This window comes from Amia ocellicauda, chromosome 7 (assembly GCF_036373705.1).
Source record: "Amia ocellicauda isolate fAmiCal2 chromosome 7, fAmiCal2.hap1, whole genome shotgun sequence".
NCBI classification, from domain to species: domain Eukaryota; kingdom Metazoa; phylum Chordata; class Actinopteri; order Amiiformes; family Amiidae; genus Amia; species Amia ocellicauda.
In genome coordinates, this window is record NC_089856.1 from 26,036,356 (window position 1) to 26,055,195 (window position 18,840).

General features: G+C 37.4%; 1 protein-coding gene across 1 annotated transcript in view; it reads left to right on the forward strand.

Annotated features, from left to right (window-relative positions):
• The first annotated feature begins 8,077 nt into the window (after positions 1 to 8,077).
• stag1a (STAG1 cohesin complex component a) overlaps positions 8,078 to 18,840 on the forward strand; it is a 44,327-nt gene continuing 33,564 nt past the window's right edge. Inside the window, exon 1 of the mRNA XM_066708902.1 lies at positions 8,078 to 8,248. The gene's annotated coding sequence lies outside the window, so the exon portion shown is untranslated. The remainder of the gene's footprint in view (positions 8,249 to 18,840) is intronic.

Genomic DNA, 18,840 nt, shown 5'->3' on the forward strand with positions numbered 1-18,840 from the left:
AGACCAGAAATCAGGTGGACATTTTTTTTTGGTATTGTGTGTGCAGTAATCTCTCCTTCCCACAGTTTGGTGGAGAATGGCCTTCATTTCATACTAATGCCTTCTGGGCGGCCCTCCACTTTCCCTGTCTCTGGGAAACTAATCCCTCTTTGTTTATGTTGGAATGATACACACAGCTTTGCCGCCCCACATGGTGAATCACATTTGCACCATCTTTTGTACTTTGATCTGCGTACGTTAAGTGCTAACATGCCCCTGGATAACACCAATGTATGGTACAGCCCAATATGTTAACAGCACACTTTGTCATGTACCATCATGGCTACGACTTCTTTCCTAGGCTTTTTATGATGACAGAAATTCAGGTCAAGTTAATATTATAAGCTCCAGGTAATCTAGACTAATGTCAATGTCTAAATATGCTTGAAAATATGTTCATGACTTGAATTAATTACTCAAAACCTGTGAAACAAAACTGTCCCTGGAAATACGTATGCCAATTTCTGCATTATGAACAGGTCATGTTCCCTTTCACAGAATTATACCAGCTGAACAGTTCAGCTTTTTCAAGTAGCACAGTCAGTTAAATAAAACAATTAAGTGTGTTACCCTGCCCGAAGTGCACATTTCCTGATAATGGGACTGCTGAAGACATCAGCACAGTGAACACCAGGGTCCTGCCACAATCTAATGTAGTGTAAAAGACAGGAAAGTTGAAGCATCACCATCACTATTAGTAAATAAAAATGAATTCCTGTTGTTTCTAATGTACCATAATATTAATACAGGAAGTGCAATTCATGCTGATGAAAGAAAGCCTGCAGATGCTATGCCTCATTGGTAACACCAATGCATGGTAGAGCCCAATATGTTAAAAGCACACTTTGTCATGTACAGACATCCTGGCTACGATTTCACTTCACAGTAAGTGAAGTGAAACTTTCCTAGGCTTTTTGTGAAGACAGAAATTGTGTTTTTTTATTTAGTTTTCCTTTTGCAAATGTTTCAAAACATTCTTCTATAATACCAAAAACAAAATACTGAGATAATTAATTTCCAGTACAAGGGCATATGCTGTATATACTGTATATATGTGTGTTTGTGTATTTCAAATATAATGTGTGTAGTGTCCAGGTTTCATAATACCAGGAAACAAAATAGTAGCTCAGAGAAATGAACTCACTCTTCCAGTTTCAAGTCTGAAGCACTAAGCACTACTTCACCTTGCTGCCCAATAGTTTGATTCAATGCTAAAGCACAGCAGGAGAGCAGTGTCATTTGTCTGCCCAGTCATACATTGAGCTTGTCTCCATTGCTTCACAGTGCTGAAAGCAATCAACTCATGCCCACTGCCAATGGGCTTTGTAAAGTTAATGCTGACTGAAAGTGAATTGCCCCAAGCAGTCACAGAAAAGCAAGTCAGTTGAGGTCTGGCTCTAAAACCATAGCAAATATAGGACAGAAAATAAACAAACAAATAAACCCAGAAGGAAATCTTTGTAAATGTAGTTAAAAATAACTGACCTTCCAGTCTGTGTGATACAATATACTTGGTATTATGTAATCCTAAAGATGAAAATTCATGTACCCAGGGACACAGAGGTCCATAATATACTGTGTAGTAGTGGTTAGGGCTCTGGACTCCAGAGTACAGGGGTATGGGTTTGATCCCAGGTGGAGGCACTGCTGTTGTACCCTTGAGCAAGGTACTTTACTCCAGTTAATGCCCAGCAGTATAAATGTAAAAAATAATGTGATATATTGTAACAATTGTAAGTCACCCTAGATAAGGGTGTCTGCTAAGAAATCAAGTAATAATAATATACTACTGAAACAATCAGTTGGACATATCATGTACTGTTTTAACATGCTTCCTGAATGTTCTTTTACATACAAACAAAACAGCAATAGAAATCTGCGTTATCAGGCAGCTTTACCAACTAAGGCTGTATGATGCACATTAGGTGTCAAAAGATGCTGTTGTCACACCTTTTTCTCACTGGCATATGGTTTTGAATTTTATTGTTGCTTTCTCATGGGGAAAAAATGGATCTGCATGCTTTCGCCAATGGTTTAATTATGAATTATTATAGTTCATAATTCTAGTGAGCACATTGCACACATCAGGTAGCAGGAGTGAGTCACTGCCCTTTTGCAGCTGTGGAGAGGAAAGACGTCAGTGGCTTTGTCTTGATGAACAAATTTGTCCGGGAATTGGGGGTGGGGGGGTGCTCCTTTTGTTTGTTTGGTTGTAATGTTAATATAATCCAGTTGCCTCTGTCAGTGCCTCAGTAGAAAAAATCAAGGTTTGAATTTTCTCAATTACCTCCCTCTCTACAGGCAGCTGTCTCCACTGTACACCAAGCAAACAAATGCAGCTGCTTACATTGCATTTGGGGACAGTCAACCTATCTGATAATGTCAGGTTTTACTGCAGCATCCTGTATGTGAAAGATACATTAGCAAGTAGTGTTTATCCCTGCCTGCTCTTCCATAATTAAGCTGTTGGACCAGTGTCATAATAGTAACTCAAATATATACTGACTTTCAAAAATAGCAGTGTTGTAATTAGGACCCACAGGGGACAAATAATTTACTTCTAAGCAATTACATGTATTTTGTATATTTATTAAATAATTTTCTTAGATTGTGCTATGTTCATGACTTGAATGGATGACTCAAAACTTGTGAAACAAAATTGTCCCTAGAAATATGTATCCTAATTTCTGTGTTGAAGCCGAAAATCTGCATTATGAACAGGTCATGTTCCCTTTCACAGAATTATACCAGCTGAACAGTTCAGCTTTTTCAAGTAGCACAGTAAGTTAAATGAAATAATTAAATGTGTTACCCTGCCCGAAGTGCACATTTCCTGATAATGGGACTGCTGAAGTGAACACCAGGGTCCTACCACAATCTAATGTAGTGTAAAAGACAGCAAAGTTGAATCATCACCATCACTATTAGTAAATAAAAATTAATTCTTGTTGTTTCTAATGTACCATAATATTAATACAGGAAGTGCAATTCATGCTGATGAAAGAAAGCCTGCAGATGCTATGCCTCATTGAGACTTGCAGCTCATAACTGACATGTCAGATTAGAAACCTTAAGGCCCTCTTGTGGTAACCGTAACCCCCCCCCAACACACACACCAAACAGACATACAACTCTTCTAGTCTTCTACACTAAAACAAAATGCCTCCTTAAAATGGCTTTCCCATTCATAAACTGTGCCTGCATGTGTCAAACTCCAGGTGTTAAAACGCGATCAGTCACATGCTGGAATTGCATTATTATCAACCATGGCCAATGGCTGCAGGCACTAAATTGAACACAACACTTCACAAGGCACGAGGAGAGAACAGGCAGGTGGTTTAAGAAAGCAATGAATGTAGATGGGGATTCGGCATTTGTGGGAAAAATAAATAGGTAAGCCAATATAATACATTGTTATCCAGAATATTATATTTAATTGGGAACATGACCAGATGGATGTATATGTGTATCATTGTTGTTGTTGTTTTTTTTTTTTTTTTTTTTAATGGAGCTTGGGTCACAAAACCCAGTGACAAAAAGAAGACAGCTTAGGCTTCGAAATCAAAGAGAAAAAAAGAGAATCAATTCATATCATGATCGTGGTTCAAACAACTGTGGATCATTTCCTAATAAAACACTGCATGTGAGGAATTTTATTTAAAATTAATATTGATCTTTAATTTGTAATAAATTATCTTCTTGGAATTTAGAGGAGAAAATCAAAAGGAGTAGATATATATATATATATATATATATATATATATTTTTTTTTTTCCTTTCTTCTTGCTTTTATTGTATGTCCCCAAGTGTTGTGCTCAGGGCAGCAGAGCATGCAAATGTTTTGACTCTTGTGCTTCCTGTTATCTGACTGTGAGTCTTTGTGATGCTGATCAATGTCTGTCCCCCCACCCCCCACTGAGACACTACTCTTTTACAACAGCACATCGGAATAGACAAAGACCACAGAGAGACAGGTTTTCCTGCTATTTCTAGACAAGTGTCTGGCTCATATAATGTTCCCTAACATTTTTCTCATTTCTCTCTATAGCATTCAGAAAACAGAAAACAACAAGATGCAAACTGTCACTGTACAATGTGTTGTTTTCAATTAATTGTTGTAGAAAGATAAACACATTAGTATGACTCTGAAATTCCCGTTTCTGTTTAAATGCTTTATTCTAACGTGTTTTCGACAGATCTTTACAAGCAAATGAAACTCTGAACATACAGCTGTAATAAAACGGTACCTGCTAAGTTAATATAAAAAGAGCTTTAAAGGGACATAAACTAATAAAATGTTTAGAAAGATGTTAAGTGCAGCATTGTGTTACAGCAATTTGTACAGGACAAAAGATGTACGGAAGCCTACAGGGAGATCTCTAAATACCATTTAATTCAGGGTTCCTCCACAATAAATGATGTGTTGGTTAATTTCAAGGAAACAAACTGTTCTGGGGCTGTTTGCCCTCTAAAAAAGTTTCCTTGACCTTTCTTTTCTCAAAGCCTGAGTCATCTGGTGCTTGTACCGGTCACTAGACATCATTATATAACAAAATCCCTCCCTGTCACCCAAAAAGGGTGTCTGCCCTTTGTTGTACTAAAGTGGCCATCACCTGTGCATATGTGAACAGGAGAGAAAGGAAGCCAAAAACTGTTTGTGATGGATGGCAGAGTGGCTGCCATTCAATGGCCTCCGACTGCTGTCCCTTGTGTAGCTGCAACAGCAGGCGGAGGAGGAGGAGGGTGGAGGGAGATGGCCAGACTGCAGTGTGTCTGTGAGCCTGGATTGCTATTCAGCTCCACACCTGTCCCGATGACTCAACATGCCCCCACACTCTGGAGTGAGTTGGGCAGGAGATTGGAAATGACAGCACACACTACCCAGCTCTCACTAGGAACTCACATGCAAGCTACATGTGCCATTGAACATCTCTGAATTTGAAAAAAAGGGGTGAGGAAGCAAGTCAGAAAAACTAATTTGTGGGGGGATCTTTCCTGGCTATTCAAGTAAACATGCACTGTATCACAAAATGATGACTGATACAACTGTTTTTTTTTTAAAGTACAATTTATTCATTTTGACCTAATCCCTGCCTTTATTTGCATTTGATATGTCCTGTGTGTTAATTTGACATAATGTATTAAGGCAACTAATATTTCTGAAGATCATGAGTGCATTAAAATAAATAAAGCTTAATTAAACCTAATGGTGTTCAACCTTTTATCACTGAGTTCTTCAAACACCATTTCCATCTTGCTAAAAGTAAGCATACTAGGGCTTTGGGTACACAAATAGATAATGGGATGCTGTTTATATCAGACCATTATTGTCCCTAGAGCCTGCTGGGGAAAACAATCAGAGGCTCAGGTTTCCAGGAACTACCAAGAAAAGGAAGCTTGCAGCCTAAAGCCTAGCCTGATAGCCTGGTAACCAAGGAAACCTATAGGGGCCTGCTCATGAATACGCTCAATCTTGGCTCCTATTCAACTTGAGGCCTACTTTACAAGGCAAGGGGTTATCAGAACATACACACAAAAGTAAATAAGTATATTTTAACCCCCCACCCCTACCCCTTTTACAAAAAAGCAAGTGTTTTCATTTCGGAAGCCATATGTAAAATGTATGTGTCTATTTAATGTCAGCTTACATATACTAAACTGTCATGCTTGAATTTCCCCATTGACACAGTATTCTTGTGCTGCAGTCCACTGAAGGGCAGCAATGAAAGAAAACTCCCAGAAAGCACTGAAAAAATAAGAATAAACAGATGACTCATAAGTGGGCCATATGGTATTGTAGGTTAATTAAGTTTACTAAACCCAGATCCTAACCCACATCTCAAATCATATCTCAAATTAATTATTTTGTCTAGTGGAATAAATGATGCACGTTCATTTACATTATCTGCAATAGTCTATACGAAATACTGTGGCAAAGGTATTGTAGCCCAGTAAAGTCTGTACTTTATTTGTTGTTATTGTTTTAATGTCTCAATGTAAACTTTTTTTTTTTGCTGTTTTACAAACGCAGCTACAATTGACTTTGTATGTGGCTTTATACTAATAGTTTAATTGTTTATAAACAATGTTAATACTTGTGGTAAAACTCAAGATTTCTAAAAAAAAATAAAAAATACTGCATTAATTTGTCTCTCTTGGATAATTAAATAATATGCCATAGACAAGAATTAATGTAAAAGCACTGCATGAAGTTGACATTAAAGGCCTATATAGAAGACTCACAATTCAGTTCCTGGTGCCTTTAATTATTGTGAAACATAACACTGAATGGTTCTACAAATGAGTCTGAAACAAACAACAACAAAAACAAAGCAGATTAAACATTGCAATGCCCAGTTTTTCTTTCTTACAGTCATCATTATGTATTCTTTCAGCCTGTGATGATAATAATAATAATAATAATAATAATAATAATAATAATAATAATAATAATAATAATTTCAGATTCATCATAAGTCCCTACAGAAATGTGCCATTAACGGATAATCATTGAAATTGAAATTGAAGCAATATGTTCAAAGCATGGAACCAGCCTCATTCACATTTTCTGCGCAACAAGACCTTGTTTTCAAACATTTCTTTCATATTATGCTTAGTCATATGCAAGAATAAAACATCATCATAATAAAAGACTTGTCAATTGTAATATATTCCAAAATGTTAGGTAGAGGGAGTGTTGTGGAAACTCGTAACTTTAGAAGGAAATTACTATTATGCACACATGGTCAACACTATTCAGTGTATTTTTTTATTTAATGGATGTAACGTACCATTCCTTTGTACAACCTAGTCTGTGGTTAATGCTTCTAATAGAAATATGCACAAGGTATAATACTGAGATGAATAACTATATTTATGTCACCGGCATAAATCTCAATATATGAATAGCTAATAGCATGACATTCATTTATTTGACTATACGAACATCATCATCATAATAACGAAGAATAAGAAGAACCCTTGTAATTTTTTTTATATAATAATAATAATAATAATAATAATAATAATAATAATAATAATAATAGATTACGTAACACTAACAGATAGATTTTTGCAACAGGGGTCTTGCCCGTGTGATATACTAGGGTCATGTATGTTTCAAATTGTCCTAACATATGAGAAATATGAAGTCTGTGGATGAAATCCTCAACAATAATAAAGACCAACAAAAAGGCTTTAAGCATTTTGAATTTCATCCGCTTTATTTGTTCACAACATAGATGCAATTGTATCTGTTAACAACAATTACAAAGAAAATATTCTAGACGTGCATGTATGTGGGCTATAAAGGTGTCTTGAGGTCATACCGCGAATTACAGCGCAGCAGCATTCAGGAAATACATGCAACCAGGGTTGATGGACAGCAAACATTGGGGAATGCGCTTGTGGAGCACACTTGTGTATGGGATGTGGACTGTTTTGCATTTTATATATGTGTGTGTGTGTGTGTGTGTGTGGTGATGCTGTCCTATTACACAAACGTAAAGGCAAAACAAAGAAGATGCATGCTATCTGTGCCTGCCCTCCTCTCCACCCCATGTGATTCCAACTACTGCAGTCACACCACAGAAGCGCACATCTGACTTAAACAGTTTCTGCCTCTTTTTTAAGGCGATCTGGCTTCAGTCTGGAGTGTTTACCTTTTGCCAATTGCGCGGCGGCTTTGCATGCATGTATTTATTCATGCACGAAAGCAGGTGCCGGGTATAATTTAACGCTGCTTGCCTGAGAACATAACACGCCCCTGTCCCCCACCTCCCCGTGCCCTTTCCTGGAAGATCTATAGCATCGCCACTTATGCAAAAGCAAACAAACAACCCCGCGTACTGTAAACGCCGGTCCCTCCTCCCTGCTATCTCGGCGCAGGATCCCGCCCCTGCTCACGTACGGGCGCTTTCCTCAGTTGGCTGCCATGAACGGCGGGGTCTTTCAAGCCCTCCCTTCAGCCCCTGGGCGCGCCTTTGCTGTTCCCCGCCGTGTCCGCCAGAGGGCGCCCTGGTTCCGGTCTGCAATTGCGCCATTCGATTGTGGAAAATGCCACCAGATGGCGGCTTAGGATTGCTGCTCTTCTGAAAGGCGCGGTTCCGCTCGCGGTCCAATTTCCAATAAAAAATCTTTGCCGTTTTAAAAATATTTTCGATTTTTTGTTCACGGAAAGGGGTCAACGGTACCGGAATGGACGGCCAAGGTAAGTCGGTGTGGGTTTCGAGTATTTTTTTGCGGGCTGACAAAAAAGGCAGACGGGAGCGCAGATTAAAGATGGAGGACAGAGAGGGAGAGAGAGGGTGCAGGTGGGGGATGGGAGCGGCTGAAGGAGGGAATGTGCTTTCTTTTCTCTGCGTACATTATTTAGGGGTTTAAATAATTTCTCACGGTTTCTAACAGTAGTAGAAAAATATCCCCGAAACCGTACTTTCCTCCGATCGCTTTCGTTTTCAAGCGACCCGCTCCTGTGGAGGTCCCACTTTAATGCAATCAGTATTTTTTTGTGTGTGTGTGTGGAAGGCGGACATGCAGACAGCCTAGTTACAAAGCGAAAATCCAGCCTAAAACAGGAGCTCTTTTGTACTGCTTTCTTGCTCAGGAGTTAGTTTCTTTGTGGCGGTTACTGTGTTTGGATTATTCTGCAGTCGATTATGTTCAGTTTCATCGCGATTGTCGATCAGAAGGCTGGTTACTATCCGATGCTCTAAGAAAAATAAAAGGATGATGATTTTTATTTGTTTGTATGGGGGGGGGGGGGTAGTCACTTGAACCAACCTCATTGCACTTCTATGTATTATAAGTGGAGTCGGATGACGACATACTGATGATTTTATTTCCCCCCCTTTTTTTTTCCTTTCGTCCAGCCTGAATTTATGGAAAATTAATGGGTAAATGTGCTTGGAAATCGGTGAAGGGGGAGGGGATGTAATAACAACCCAAGTCACACACTATACTTGTGTGCAAATCCACCCCCCTGCAAATATGACTTTTGTTTTGTTTGGTGAATGCTGGTGTCCCACACGTCCAGAAGTGTTCAATCTGTGTATCGATAGACCCTCTCAAGCATTTGTTTACATGCCATGTGTATGAACCCCGGGTCCAATGGGACTGTAAACGGTGGTCCTGCTTTCCCACCTCTAACGAGAGTGCAAGTTCTGCAAATCAAAACTGACATCTACTTTACTTTTATTTCTTCTTTAAATTGCATTGGGGGCAAGGATCCAGTCTTGCTTCAGTACAATGAAATTCATTCAAACACGCTTCTTAATTAGCATACATAAAACTTCCTGTACCAAAGGCTTCTGATTCTCCTCTTATTGGGCAGATCATTGTGTTATCATAAGCACTCTGCAAATAAAGACACAGGACACTTTTTCTACCTCTATAGGCTTGACCTATACATGTACCTTAGACAGTGGCCTCAATGTACCACTCTCCTTAATTCTGCATACACCTTTATTCATTTATTTGTTTGGTGTAGCTTGGATACCTGTTACATTAATACATTCAACAACTGTTGCAGTTGTTTCCTGTGTTAACTCCTGTGTTGGTCTACCGAGGCACTGTTTGTTATTAGTTTAGAGACATTGGTGACAGTTTTGGAATTTTACTTTGATTTATTTAATAAAGGTGTTATTTCAATGGCACAAACATGCACATAACAACAGGGCTACTGCGGGTAACTGCAGTGTACGATTGCAGTTCAGTCTAAGGAAGAATGGTTTGTATATGAGGTTAAGTTGAATTTGACCAGTATCTTAATATCATGTCCTAAAATATACTTTTTTGGTTTTTCACACATTTTGATCTGTTTTCATAGTGAACATTGTATAAATGTGATGAAAGTAGCATTGTAGAGGATGCATTTCTAAATTAAGATATTCTAGATTTATTTTATTTTATTTTCAGTAAGAAGTGCATCAAGTAATTACAACCTGTCATGCCCAGGTGTCTGGGTTCATAGCTATATTAAGTCACCAGACTGTGTAAGTATGATAGTGTGAATGTTTCAGAAGTTAACATCACTTCTACAGGATTGTCTTTCAGACCAAGGTTGAGGTATGTGTTATGCATTATTATATTATATGTGGTGCTTTGATGGACAGCAGTTGGTCTAGTTAAAATTACACTTACTATTCACATACAAGAATTTGTTTTTGCCAGTAAACATTGCCAGCATTACCACCATCTCTGCTAGATCTCCCATTGAATTGACTCAAAAGAGAAGAAATCTGACTTGCTTGAGTAGCCTTCCCATGAGATTTTACTCAATATGGTGGTTTGTGGCCTTCTGTCAGTGATTTCATTTGGAGAAAAAAGTATGAGGCTCACACATTTTTAAAGAGAGGTTGCATTTTGAAAGTCAGCTGATTTAGTTTGATGCTGACATTTTAATGAATGGACCCTGATCATTGCAAACCAGGTACACACAGGCTGTTTTAGTGCCAGTAATTAGTGCCCTGCCAAGACGGTATTTCAGTAGATTGCTATGATTGTTGTGCACAAGAGGTGTCCGGCAAAACATGAAGTCTGAAGACTAATGTTTCTAAAGAGTTGTATTCCATATCGCGACCAGTGGGTGAATTAAGATGGTTGACAAATCTTGTGACCTGCAAACAGCAAATATAGCATTATGTTAAATGGCAGTGGATCTTGTATTCACATAATTGATACATTCTGTATTGGAAAGCCAGTTATCAATTTATTTTACTTTTTGGTAGTTCATTATTTTGGTTGCAGACTAATCCTGTAGCAAGCATTTCAATTGGTTCATCTTGACATGAGCAGTATTTTAAGGACATCTTGGTATACAGCCTTGGCTGAAGCACATGTCAATTTCAAATGTGAAACGTCTTGTCCTTAGAGACCTGTTCAATGTTGAACTGTGGTGTAAATATCTTCATATACGTTGATTCGGAGACATTGAAAAAACACTAGTGTTAGTAATTTCTGAGGAAGGCCTAAAGCAAATGCTTAGTCATGTGCTGAAATAGATCCTTTCACCATGAAGTTGTTAAGCGTTGTGTAACTTTAAGATGGTATTCATTTGGTCAGACAGGCAGTGTCAGTCTGGATCAGACTGACTTCTCGTTGCAAGGATTGCAGCTATTTTTAATCTGTCGACTCAGGAAGCCAGGCCTAAGTGTAAGTTGCAGAAGGCAGATCTGCCCTGCAGCGACTGGGTTTTTTAGATTTTACAATGGAGATCTTTTAAAGATAGCGAAGCATTTTACATATCGCCTGGCCAGTCTTTTGCTGTGTGCACATGCACATGCCGTTTGTTCTATACCATTGTTTATCTTTATTGTTGGTGTTTTTAGAGGAGCACTCAGTGGTAAATGTATTTTGAGTTAGGCTATTTGCCTACAGTGCTGGCACAAGAAGCAATAGACAAAGCAGATGGACTTGATTGAGTGGGAACAGAGCAGGTTATCACAGGTGCTGATTAGAAATTGCTACATTTACTTCATGCTTTCAAGATAACCTTGTATCCAATTATGGGATTCTGTAGAGCTCTGCTAGATGCAGTAACTAAATCCCCATCTTGTCATGTCCTGTCTGGTAGTCAGACCATTATGTATTATTGTATCTGGTCAGCAATTGGTTGTACTGTTGACCTTTACTAATTCTGATGTATCTTCTCAAAAGGTCCCCAAGAGATCCCAATATTTCCTTCACTGCATACTTAATCCCCCCTGCTCTATTTCTATTAAAGGAGGTACATCCTCTGTGCTTGAATAGCACCATATTTGATATCAGTCAGCATGGAGCCCTTCGAATAATGACAAAAACAATTGTAGAAGAATATCCCAGAGAGAGGGCTAGAGTTTGTGTACCTACGATACTGTTTGTTTCTGGTTTCTTGTGATGCCAAATGGCTTTGATGTTCTTCATCTCTTCCCCTGTCCCAGCAAGTTTTTTTTTATTGCATTTAAATTTCAAGGGCCATTGGGTAACCCATATGTAATTCCAAATAGATTAAAAGCAGGTGAATATTTTTGTTTGTCATGGGAACAATAGCTTTTCTGTTCTATTAACAGATTTTCTGGATCAACGTACTTGTTTAAACTTAGTTCTACCTGTGAAGGTACATAACTTAAGTGCTTCACACATTAGTTTTGCTTCTCTTTTGCTCACTGATTTAGATGCTAACTGCACACTTGATTAGATTCTCTGAAGTTGCCAAGCTCTTTTTCCTTTATATATGGATCATATAAAAGTGGGAAGTTTGGTCTGGTGAAGTGGATGCTAATGGCCATTTCTCACAAATGAAATCTGTAGCATTTATTGAATTCCTTGAAAGAGCTTCAGGTCTTAACCTTGTCATAAAGGCAGTTGTCATTTGTATGGAAAATTGCCAAATAAACAAGCATTTATGACAATGATACATTCATCTAGTGGGATTTACTCATGAAATTATCTAAATCCTGGACTTTCATAAATATACTTTCTATATTTGGATTTTGTCGTTAAGATAAAGAATAAACTTGATATAGCATTTTTATAGAGTTTATATAGTTTTTTATTATAATGCAGCTGGAGGGGAAACATGAGGGAAGACTTGGGAATGAGGATAAGGACGACACTTTGTTTCTTATGAAATTATGATGGCCTGTGTAAACTGCCATTGAAGTAGTGGTCCCAGGAGGGTGTATTTAATCAGCTGCTGCAGTCCACACACAAGCAGACAACAGCCCATGGTCTCGGTGGGCTGCACTGAAACCTGCCTTGTTTTCCCCAAATCAAATGTAATGTGCCTGGATTGTGTTATGGTTGTTTACCCTGTGTGGAGTCAAGACCCTCCTCCCCCATACATGTACATATATACTTCTTAACCTTGACCTTCAACAGAATGACCCAGCCTGAGTTCCAGTGGAATGTGTCTGAATTTGAACTGAAGTCCCATTTCCGTTCCTATAACTGCCACTGCTGCAACAGAAGTAGCTTGGTTAAATCTGTCCCCGAATGAAGCATAATCATTTACAGTTTTTCACTACAGTTGTCAGACATCTACTGATATCTCATGTGATTACCGCATAGTGTGTCAAAATATGTCAACGGAACAGTTCAGACTATCAAAAGGTGTACGGGCGGGTAGAGACTTAACCGCAGATCAGTGCACAAGCTGATAGGAAGACTTGTTTCTCAGTTTAAATGTGCTGGGAGAATCCACAGCTGTCTTCTCCATTATGTTCTGGTAGGAAATTGAGAGGCCTGAGTTTCCTACCACATTGGATGTGTGTGTATTTGAGATTTAATACTTGTCTACACACTATAACCTCAGGAATTACACCATGCAAGACTGATATTTTCATAGCACAAAGGAAATCGTTAAAATAAATAATGGGAGTGAGTCAGTCATAGTGTCTCCCATGCTTGACCACAGTGGAATGCGGGATGTGTACAGTGAGGTGTTGAACCTTATGATGATGGTTTGACAGTCAAGGTTGACAGGTGTAACTTCTTTCAACTGTCAAGAAGAGGGGAGAAAAAGCATTTAGGGTTTTAGGTAATTGTGTTCTAGCACTTTCTGTTCCTTGAGATTGCTGGAACACCTATGTTTGAACTGTAAGAACTGTATGATTTTGTAATGAAAGCCATTTACCCTCTTTGTCTTTGGATTTATTTGTGTTTTTGTATTGTACTTTAGGGGTGATGCAAGTCTTTCTCAAAATCAATTGTTTTTATGATTAAGGAGAAGAATTCTCTAGTGCTGAATTAGTTTCTAATCACAGATATAAATTATAAAATGCAGATTTAAATATTTCTTCACATTCAAACTATAAAGCTTTTGTCACAGTTATAGTTTTCAATTAGGGTATTTTTCAGAAAAGATTTTATTGATGCTGTGCATCTCAAAGATGTCATTGGGCCTCATTATCTGAGTGTTGGATTACTCTAATACATCACTGCACTGGATTTTCAGGAGTGTCATAGGTAAGGCTGAGCTGAGTCTCTTTGCTCACAGTAAATTACCCAGGCTTATTTGAAGCTGCTGACAGCACCTCATACACATGTTGGAACTTTTTATGGTGAAAGCTGTCTTTCAATACATGGTATAAAAATTATGACTGGAAGCAAGACATGAGTAGAATCCCCTTATATAAAAGAATGTCGTTGATTAATTGTGCCATTAACACCAAGTGGAAGTATTGCTTGTAAGCATCTGAGATTCTGTGGGAGCAGAAATATTCTTTCTTCCCCTCTTGTATAAGTTTGCCAGGGATTGGGGGTTACAGTACTGTAATTGTGCATACTGCACTGTTTCAGTGTAATAGAATAAAGATGATCTGAAGGATGTCATAGTCGCCTGGGTTAGAGCCGCACTGTTTGCGCATGCATAAGCACTATATTTGCCTACAGGCTAATTGAGGAGCTGTGTTGTTACTGTATTGTAGCTCCCTTGGTTTCAGACCAATGTTATTTGTTTTCATGCTGAGCCATTCTATTATGTTCTGAAGTTCCTATATGCAGATACTTGAAATGAGTTAAATCAAATGGCAAAAATGTATTGGGGAAATGTACAGTGGAACTGCTAGCCACATCTATAGTATTTTATATTAACCCTAACCCAGATACTGGAAGGAAGAATGCTCTTTGTCCTATGAGACCGTTGCAACTTGTCTACACATTCTTATTATGACAGTGATATAAAGAAGACTCAAGCTGCAATGGATATGACTAAATAAAATTACGCATTTTACTGCCAAATGCCAAGACTATTGGCAGCACTACATTTTTAAATAACTAATTAAAATGAATATAATCTAAGAAAGCATCACTTCATCACTTTTAAAAAGTACCTCCTTTCAAGATTTCTACTACCAAGCAATCATAGTTAAAATGTAGACAGAAGCCCCAAATCTTTTCATGTTCTCTGTAAGCTCTGAGATTTCCTGCCTCAATAATGAAATTAACAGCCATATTTACAATGCAGAAAGCACTTAAGCAAGCGCTCTTAAAATACATAAAAAAAAAAACATGCCTATATATCTATATCGCTATACCCCCCTTGTCTCTCTCTATGTATATATTAGGGATGGGCATTTTAGATGTTTTCATTATTTTAATTTTTTTTATCTCTCTCCATTTGAAAATATTAGAAAAAATTAAGTGTGTGTCTGTGGGGGGATTGATACCATTACTGTATGAGAGCAGGGGGGGTGCCAGCTACTGGGACATTGGAAAAAATATTTATAAAAGTTACATCACTTTAAAATATGTTATTTGTTAAACTTAATTTCCAGATTTGCCGTTGACAATATTGACAATAAGTATCCCAAATGTTTTCCATTATTATTTCTCTGAGGGAGAATTAAACTGCTTTCCAGTATTAAAAGTGCCTGTATGTGTTGCTGAAATCTGTCCTGTGTAGTCATGTGTGTTAGCATATCAGTTTGAAATATTCAGTCATAGCTGTATATGTACCCCCCTGATTGTAACTAACTTGGCAGAACGTATTCTTAAGAACAACTAATATGTTGATATAATATTGTGAATATGCCTACAAAACTTTGGGATCCATATCTTATTCAAACTGTTTTTCACAATTTCAGCATTTTTTTTCTGGATAACCTCCATATAAGCTTAATCAATTACAGTATAAGTCTGCTAAATAAATTAATCGCACATCTATAACATCGTGTGCAACATCGACTTATTTTATATGGGATTCCTGTTAAAAAAAAAAAAAAAAACCTTGTCCTGTCACCTTTGTCAATGGATCAGGTAGTGGTTGTATTAATCAGTAATTTTTCAAGTTAGTGATTTTTATTTTTCTGCAGTCAGTAAATTTAAGAAACATCTGCATGGCATTTGTCAAATTCACCTTGGATTCACAATCAACTTAAAGTCTCTTTGGGCACACAACTGACGCATGTGCACTGCATGCCTTTTGTCTATGTTGTCATAGTAGCATTAATAGTAATAGTAGCATTACTGTATTGCATATAGTTACCAGAAATTAGGGTTTACCAATATAATTAAAATGTTCGCTTCTCCATGCGAACGATCGCATAAAACAATCCTTGTCTATTGTTAATGTTTTCATAGTTTTAATTCAGCCTTAACAAAGGAAAGCTTAAAACCGGGACATTTAAATGATCTTGAGAGAGTTGTTGGGACACCAGGACAATTTTTTAAATTAAAATCCGTGACTGTCATCCTAGTGCCAGCGATACCATGTGAGAGTGGGGTGGTGGTGCTAGAGGTACCATGTGATTTCAAATGTCACAACCTTGAGGATAATGTCATGCGTTTATATTTGTATTTTATAAATCTCAAAGAGTTCAACTACTCTCAGAAGTAATCGAATTCTAATGTTCCTTGGAATATTCATGCCCATCCCTAATCTTTATGTATCTACAAACATAATGCAGCAAAAGATCTCCAAATCTATTCTGCCATACAGAATAGATTTGGAGATCTTTTGCCGCATTATGTTTGTTTTCCCCATTAAATAGGCATCATGTGGGCCTTTAATGAAAACATACCAAAGATTGACTGCAGAGCTCTCTGGTTTTAGGCTGAATTTGTATCCTCAATGGTGTCCATTTGTTCTTACGCAGTGACCTTGACATATCATAATCGGGGTCTAACTTGTTCAAACCAGAACAAAGCTCCCAGTGGTTGTTCTTGCTTTCATCTTACTTGTTCACCGCTGAGTGGCCAACTGGTGCTGTTTTGTCTTGCATTGACAAACAGAATGCTTCTATAGTCAAGGATTACTAAGATTCTCCTGGACCCATTATTGCATATAACGGAAAGGCCCCAACATTCTCACAAACTGTAAGAGATTAGGAATTGGAGCATACACAGATCAGATAACAATGATTTGATTTCTGTTCATGTTGACTAGCTATGTCTTTGTACCAAGCCTGCCATGGCTAGCCACCAAACTTGGGGAATTATTTAGCTTGTCATACACCAAGAAATTTGTTCTCCAAAACACCCTTTAATATCCATGACTTGTCCTACAAGTGACTTTAAAGATTACATTTTTTGTTACAATCTGATACTTCTGCTTTTTGTGATACCGCAGAAAAAATGCTAATGTACAGTTTGAGCTGCCATTACTATATAAACCACATAAAACTGTTAAGACCTTGTAAGTTAAAAAGCAAGCCGATAAGACTGTACTGCAGAATCCATAACATTGATTAACTGGAAAGAAGCAAGGCTATTAATGTTAGTTCATCTTTTATTCCCCCCCAGAGCTTTCTAATGAAGATAACTATTTACTTTGCTCAAGACTTGAAATGTACACTCAGTGATGTAAAAGTCTACACATGCAGTTAAAAATATGCAATTGGTGTGCTTGTTTAAAGGCTAATAATGTGCAAACATATTTCAAATTTTCATTGATTCATTGTAATGGATTTGAGCAGATGACTGAATTATTCATCTAATTGCTGTTAAGTTGACAAAGGACATAAAACTTAAAGTGAAAAAATATTGTGTTTGATTGGATTGTATATTTTAGCAAAGCCTTTAACAAGCAGAACTGCTTCTCAATGAGCAGGTGTAAGCTTATAAAATAACTGGTTGTCTAATTAATCACTTTGTCCTTGATTTTTACTCTCCCTTCTTCTGTAGCATAATGCTTAATGGTGTTGACTATATGTCTTACAGCACCACTTTCTGCTTATCTTCAGCCAGTCTGTTGTTCATAATGTTTATATCTGATAGAATCCAGGATTAAGTGCATAGTTATTTATTTCAACATTGTATCAGCAGCTTGGAACTTCTGATGGTTAGAAAGTCTCTCCAGGGCCCTGCTCACTGTAAAAATAAGTGCTTCCCAGTTGAAGAAGCCTAATTTGTAATTTAAACATATTTTTGTATTGTTTATAACTATCAAATTCAGTACCTGCAGTGACCATCTATTGTTAATGTGAAGAAATTAGCTTTCATTAGAAAGAAAGAAGGGGGGGTGGGAAATAAATTACTATAGGAGAAGTGACCCAATTAAGCCCACGTATCATATAAGCCCACTTGCTCTTTTATTTTGAAATACAGAAAAGACAGGAAATATTAGAAGCATGATTTGCAAATGCACAAAGTTGTTACTGTCATGTTACTTTTTATTTGGAGTCAATCACATTTTTTGTTCTTGAATTATGTATGACTTTGTGCTGCCACTCTGCAGCAGCATTTTTAGAAGTCACCCCAAAACTTTGCTTTATGAGAGACAATTTTTCTTGAATTTGGTCACCAAACTTGGTGAGTGTTGATAAGAGATTAATAAATCAAATGATACCTTATATGATGAATTTGCTTGGTATTTAGAAGCACTAATTTGTATTTGAAAATACAGTTTCTGGAGCTAGCGCAGGACACTTGTCAGAATGATGGTCACACAGATGGATGCAGTAGAACAACAACAATTGTTCTATCAATTATAATCTATAATTTAAATTGTTTTTGTCATGGGCTTAAAAGGAACAGTGACCTTGAAAAGCTAATTAGCACATGGGTTGGAAGCAGAATAATTATTTAATTTGTTCTACCAACAATTATAAACATGGCCTAAGTTGAAAAAAAAAAAAATGTAATATGTCTTTATAATAAATAAAATACATGTTTACATTAGCTCTATTAAAAAATATTGAGGTTAATTTCCCATGGACCACTGTTCTTCTTAATAAGCCCACTAAGCCCAGAACCCATTGTACCTCATATACATTTTAAAAAAAGCCTTAAATTAATTAATATTACTCAGAATACATCCCTTTCATTCATTAACTTAACTATGTACCTTATTTTCATTATGACGAAAAAATTGGTAGGCAAAGA